Source organism: Adiantum capillus-veneris, chromosome 21, assembly GCF_014529385.1.
Source record: "Adiantum capillus-veneris isolate H3 chromosome 21, ASM1452938v2, whole genome shotgun sequence".
NCBI classification, from domain to species: Eukaryota; Viridiplantae; Streptophyta; class Polypodiopsida; order Polypodiales; family Pteridaceae; genus Adiantum; species Adiantum capillus-veneris.
The window spans coordinates 41,324,827-41,332,097 of NC_140951.1; positions in this window are offsets into that span (position 1 = coordinate 41,324,827).

Here is a 7,271-nt window from a genome sequence, read left to right on the forward strand (position 1 = left end):
TATGATTTCAAGAGAGAGGTAATGTCATAATAATCAATATCTAATTCTCCTAAATGATTTTCTCATATTAAACTGATCATTTAATGTGGGGAAGTGCCAAGGGAGAAAAAGCTAGACTATTGGTTAAGCTAGCAGACCGGCCACAGTAGGGATCCAAAGGAGGGAAAATAGGGATCCAAAGGGGGGGGCATCTGCAAAAGAGCCATGTGCAATAATGGGCTAAAAAGACCCTAAGGTTCAGCCCATTAAGACTTCCAAAATGCTAAGGTTCCAAAATTCAAAGGTTGTGTCCAAAGGTCAACCCTAGGGAAAATTGGATGCTTTGTGTGTGCCCTAAAACTCTTTACACATCCCTACATGGGAGGGGGCGAGCCCTAAAGGTAGGGGATGAGAGAGAAATCCACACACACACACACACAGGCTCCCTTTACACAAAGGGAATGAGGGACACATGTCAGCTCCCTAGGTCAGATGCCCACAAGGTCTGCCCAATTCCTATCGGAAGACCCTTGAAGTGGACCAATGAGAATTAAGCTAGAGTAAATGTAGTTTAATTAATTTAAAAACATTTAATAAAAGAAACCAATGAGAATTAAGTCTCCTAGAAGACTATTGGGCAGTCTCCCAAAGGGTCCAATGAGCATTCAGAAGCCCCATGGCTTGCCTGATTTCTATTGGCCAGGAGACAAAGGGGTCCAATGAGAGTTTAGTTTAATTATTTAATTACCTAAAGCTCTCACAAAAGGGGAAAGGGGGACACATGTCAGAAGGCTATCACTTATGCTGCTTAATACCTATTGGCTTGACTTGGGGAGGTCCAATGAGGAAAAAGCCAGACCAAATTAGCAGCTAGGGCTCGCCCAAGAGAGAGAGGGGGCTGATGTTTGCTTGGCATTGACACACACACACACTCACACTTGACCATGTGTGAAGGAAGAATACTCTATCTCCTCCCAAGCTTTAATGGAGAGCTCATCACCTACTCCAAGCTTGTGAGATAGAAGCCTACATCAACACTCTCTTGGCATGTGGATGCAAATCCAACCAAGAGCCAAGCTTCAATGCATGCTCATCTCCTCTACCAAGCTAATTACTAAGCTAAGCTATGCTAATATGAGTGATTATGTGAGGAGATGTACATCTTTCTCGTAAGATACTCCTTCCTCTCAATCTACTCTCATACCCTGCTAGCTCTCACCATCTTCGAAGGTGTGTGAGGTCTTGGGTCTGAGAACGGGGATAATTCAAGTTGTGTTTGATTAAGTGTTTTGCTTGGTGTATGAAGCTTCCATCTTCATTGCACTAGCTAGTCTTGAAGGAACACAAAGAATTGTATTGTACAATGTCTCTCTTGATGGGAGAAACCATAATACAAAGCCTTTTGGAGGGGGGACCAGCTCCATGCAAATCCGGTCCTCAACTGTTGTCAATAGCTTAATTTCTCTCTCTTTTGAAAGTATTGTCGATGCTATCTAACTAGGTGTTATGCTTTTTGTTGCTCTCTCCACCCAAGCACTCTTGTAATTCTCATTAGGAATCTATTCTAATGAAATGCCCACTATGTTCATGCTAATTTCCGCTACACATAAGTTATTAGGCCATTAAATGTTACAGATACCATATTTTGGTTTTTTAACCTGCATATAATATGACAGTATCTATTCATTACAAGCACTACATAGATTTGCTTGGCTGACTGTATACATATATACAGCATTGGGAATGGTCGTAATAAGATAGACATAGTCATTATTTGGTCATTTTTTGAGAGATGGGTATATTGGTGGTATGGCATTACATAATTTTTTGGTTGTCTGATAGATAAATTTGCATAAAATGGGAGATTTTCCATAACCTGACTTTAACTTGTGATGAAGCATTCTGTATAAGATGGGATTCGATACATTGTTTTTTGCATTTAATAAACATGTCATTTAGAAGCAGCTTATTCTAAATTTTTTACACACACATACTCACGTGCATACTATAGGTAGGGTTGATAGATCATGCATTTGACAATTTGGGAGGCTTGATTGATTAGTGACTAGCCGTTAGAATCAATGGGATCTAGGGTCTAATGCATGGGGTGCGCTTAATGGCTCTTGCACCACCATTAGAATAGGTTGCATCGGTTAAAAGCATCCCCTTTTACATAAAGATACCCTTAGAAAAGGTTACTCTTATAGGGGTGAGCTTTTGTGTGAGTCAGGAAAGTTAAAAGGAAATGGGAAAGAAAGCTCGCTCGAAAAGATCGCCTGATACCATTGTCGTATGATTGCTCTCTCTCTCTCTCTCTCTCTCTCTCTCTCTCTCTCTCTCTCTCTCTCTCTCTCTCTCTCTCTCTCTCTCTCTCTCTCTCTCTCTCTCTCTCTCTCTCTCTCTCTCTCTTCTCTCTCTCTCTCTCACACACACACACACACACACACACACACATCTTTCTTTAACCCTCTACATTATCTGTTCTTATTCAACATTTAAGGGTAATCAGAGGATATGTCTTCGACTTAGGATGGCGGGTACAAGAAGCAAAAAGAGAGTGTGTAGTTCTCTATCATGAAACTCAAAGAAGGTGGCACCATGAGGCACATCAAGAAAGACATGTCATGGTTACAAAGAGAGTAGGAAAGCCATCCATGGTTGCAAAGTAGAGAGGCGGCAAAGAGAGGAAGTGGGGTCAAGACTTGAGTGTGGAAGCCATATCTCAAGAGTGGATATTGTGCGCCCCTTTTCTCATATCTTCTATTTTGTCCTTGCTCTACTTGCAGATTGATAGTGGATGTTTCCATAGACAAAGAAATGCATTATAGTAGCTTGGTAAGGTCATTGCAAAAATCATTCCACCATTAGGGGAAATTATATTCCCTTGTGGAAATTCTACATAGGTAGGTAAGGGAACTCATAAGCAAATAACAGATTTGATAGAAGAAGTACTTTTTAAATGGTGTAGTGATTGTATTTGATGGGGTTTTGTACAATTAGCTAAAGGCCCTAATAGTGGGATGCATCCGACTAGAAGGATATTCTTTAAGGAGACATAACTATAGGATTGATATTGAATTTATCAAGAAACAAGCATACATAGTTGATAAAGACACCCTTATTCAAAGCTATACCACTTGTATTTGATGGTTTTTTGCATATGTAGGTAAGGAGCATGATAGTGGGACAAGTCCCAGTAAATACATTCTTTAAGTAGACATGGCTATAGGTCTTGTTATAAAATGGGCTCTCCACTTGATGGACAAGTCATGGGGACCAAAATTGGTTGATAGATCATGCATTTGACCAATCAGTAGGCTTTATTGATTATTGAAAAATTGTTAGAATGAGTGGGATCTTGGGTCTAATGCATGGGATGCCCTCAATGGCTCTTGCAATGCCACTAGCATAGGCCGCATTGGTTAAAAGCGTCCCCTTTTACATAAAGGTGCCCTTAGAAAAGGCTTACTCTTACAGGGGCAAGATTTTGTGTGAGTCATAGCAAGTTAAGAGAAAATAGAAAAAAACTTGCTGGAAAATATCGCATGATACCATCCTCATAGGATCTCTCTCTCTCTCTCTCTCTCTCTCTCTCTCTCTCTCTCTCTCTCTCTCTCTCTCTCTCTCTCTCTCTCTCTCTCTCTCTCTCTCTCTCTCTCTCTCTCTCTCTCTCTCTCTCTCTCTCTCTCTCTCTCTCTCTCTCTCTCAAACACACACACACACACGCATGCACATAGTATATAGGACATATGGCTATCTCTCTTTGCTATCATGTACACACACGCACACTCACGCATACAATATATATAATACCATTGGCATATCCAAAAAAATAAATAGCATGAAAGGGCACAAGTGTTTTGGAAAAAAATAAACACTATGCCACTAGAGATCTACTAATCCTTTACCATGGCACAGGCAACTACGTCATCAGTAGATGAATGATGGACTGGACAAGAGACGGAAGCTGGCTCCAAGCAAAGCACAACTGAAGTTTTAATAAAAAGCAAGCTGTATGGCTTTTTTGTAATCATTTCCTGTATGCAATAGTTTCTTATTTGGGTGGAAATCATCAAAGAATGTACAAAACCTTTGAATAAGTAAATAGTGTGTTAAAGATATTATCTTTTAGTATTTTTTGCATAATTGGTGGAAAGGGATAATCCTAAATGACTAAGGGAGTATTTTTAGTAGCATCTGATGGGTGTCTATACTTTTCCAAGAATACTACTCGCACATGCTCAATCAATGCACCGTTTGCAACGTTTTCATATAAATAATGCTATGCGCATGAAATTAGAATGCACACAGTACTACTTGGCTTTGTAAAGCACACACACACTCTGTGTATTACTATCTGATAACGATAGCGCTAAACTCTACATAACGCTAATGTTAGCTACAATAAGCGCATGCAATCTCTTTCTCACCCTACGATTTCCCTTTGGACATGCTACGCAACCTCCTTCTTACCCTACAGATGCCCGTTGGGCTACAACATGTGCATGCACCAACCAACAAAAGCAAACGCTGCTCTGTGAGCCTCCAGTTGCAAACAAACGAGCATCAACGAATTAAGTATTCACTCCTTGGCATACTACAAGAGGTAATTGATGTTTTTTCTCTCAAAACCGCGCACACACACAGTTAGAAGCACACAGGATGGCGTTTCCATATCCATTTGCACACACATGAAGTGTTTTAAGAGATCTCCTTGGCATACTACGTAAGGTAATTGAGGTTTTTTCTCTCAGAACCACACACACAGTTAGAAGTACACGGGACGGTGTTTCCACACACATTTGCACACACATAATTTTTTTAAAGAGCTATGTATATAGCCATCGTTACAAGTCTAGCACTGATATTGCGCTGTTACATCAGAAAGCTGTTGAAATTCCGATTTGTGCATAGTTATATAAACATAAACTTACGCATGTAAACACATACACATGCATGCTTATAAAGGCGTTTTATTTTAGGATTCCACATACATATGCATACACATGTACACATGCATAAACACAAAAATCTACACAACACATAGGGAAAGTTTTCACATAGCACATATGCACATACAAAAGTAAATATACAATCATACGCATAGTATAGCATTAACATAAAGCATAGATGATAATAGTGATAAAACGTAGTGATTATCATCATCATAAAGCTAATACCTATCATAAAAATATAATTTGAAGGGTTGTGCAGTAACAGAATTGCAGAATCTTGGACAATAATCGTGTACAAGAGAGATAACACAGATGACGATGACAAGTAATAACCACGTACTGCAGTACATGTGTTTTACTTGCATAAGTTTCCTTTGGTTTTGGATCATGTACTTAAACGAGGGTTCTATTTTTTGTATTTAAGTGATTTCCTCCGAAAAGGTTTGAAATTAAAAAAAACCCATAAGATTTCTGATAAGTAATAAGCATAAATATAGATGTTGGTAAAAATATGAAGCATTGGTTATGACAACCTCTTGTGAGAGAGAAAGTCAATGTTTACTTCTAGGTTTTTTGAAAAAAGATTGATATACAAACAAAATACTGCCAAAAAATTTTACAAATTGAGAAAATTATCTTTAATATAGAGAAATATCATATGTAAACAAAGTTTTGGTTGACTCTCTAGGAGAAAATTAAGTGTATTACCATAGAATGTAACATTTGGTGGACTCATACAGATATATTGATATTATCATAAAGTGGGGCAAGAGATAGGACTCTTACATAGGATATTAACCACATGTGTCTACTTATTTCTAATAAACAGGGTTACAGGCAGACGGCTAGGATGAGCATCACTCGGGACATATTTAAGCTACAACAGATTCGTGACAAGCTCATGGCTTCACATAATAGGCAAAAGAAAACCAAGCCAATAGCAATTAAGGACCCTATCTCCAAACCATGTAAACCCATCAAACTTTTCAAAGACCGTAATAGACCCTACTTACATAGACGAGCTAAAGAAAACATAATATGTATTTAGAAGTATGGTTGGGGTCTAGGATGTGACAGCAATAACAAGCAGTGGGGTTTGCTTGGATACCTGTCACCCATTTAGTACAAATTAGTTCTAATTAATTGTACATGTGGTTGGTTGGCCAGGTAAAGATACCAACTCTCATCTAATAAGAGTTGCGGTTAAAACTCCTACTTTGTCATGTATCAATGTATCTTATAAAATGAATTTTATATGTATCAAGAAATTCTCCATTTTTTTTTCTTTACAGAATATGTTTTGCAAATAATATTTAAGTCTCTTAGTATATGATTTTGAATGATGGGATATTAAATTCAAACACACACAAATTTTCCCAAGATACCTTTGGTCGGGTATCCATCATATATTGAGAAAACTTAATACTGGTATGATAATAATTTAATCCCTAATGTTTTTTTTAATACTTATATGGTAATTGATTCAGGCTTTTTGGATTCCATCCCTCACTTGTTTGGGATATGGAATAGAAGAAGACATTCCTATTCCAATGATTGGTACCCAATGTATAATTTCTTGTTTCAAAGGTGTGGAATTCCACAAAAAGTTGCTTGATTTTGAGAAACAAGCTACAGTCACCCACTCTATATCAGTTTTAAACACAGCCTCTGCCAATGATTGGCTCTCTTTGCTTATTCTTTCTAGGAAAGAGAAGGAAAAGCTTCTAAAGGCATTTAGTACCTTCCTGGCCAAATTACCCATTATTGATGCACAAGATAGTTCAGATCTTGATTTTTATTTCACTTCTTTACCCACTATTGTGAACAAATTGTATTTCATCAATAACCTCCCTGCTGTCCCTATAGAAATTAAGCATCCCGAAAGGGTTATTAATCCTCTTCTAGATCTAGACCTTCTTGAAGAAGAAGAGAAAGAAGCTCTCAACTTTCTATCAGTTACAAATAGTATATCCCCAGAAAGAGCCGCTTCTATTTTTTTTTTAAAGTAATCCCACTCCTACCACCAAGACAAGTTGAGTTGGATGCTATTCAACTTGAGGACAAGCTCTAGGATTATGAAATATTGAACCATCGTACACCATTTACAATTTCTTTGCTAGGATTACTTTGCAGCATTCCCACAGCTATTGTCGAACAATGTAAAACCCTAGCCCTACATTCCAAACATCTCTTATCACAAGATGTTATCTTCGAGCTTAAGTAGACAAAACTTTCTGATGTGGATGGTAAAAAATTTTCAATTTCTTCAATTATTGCTTGCACCAAAGGACTCTCTCTTATGGACAAAGCAAAAGATCACACACACACACACACACA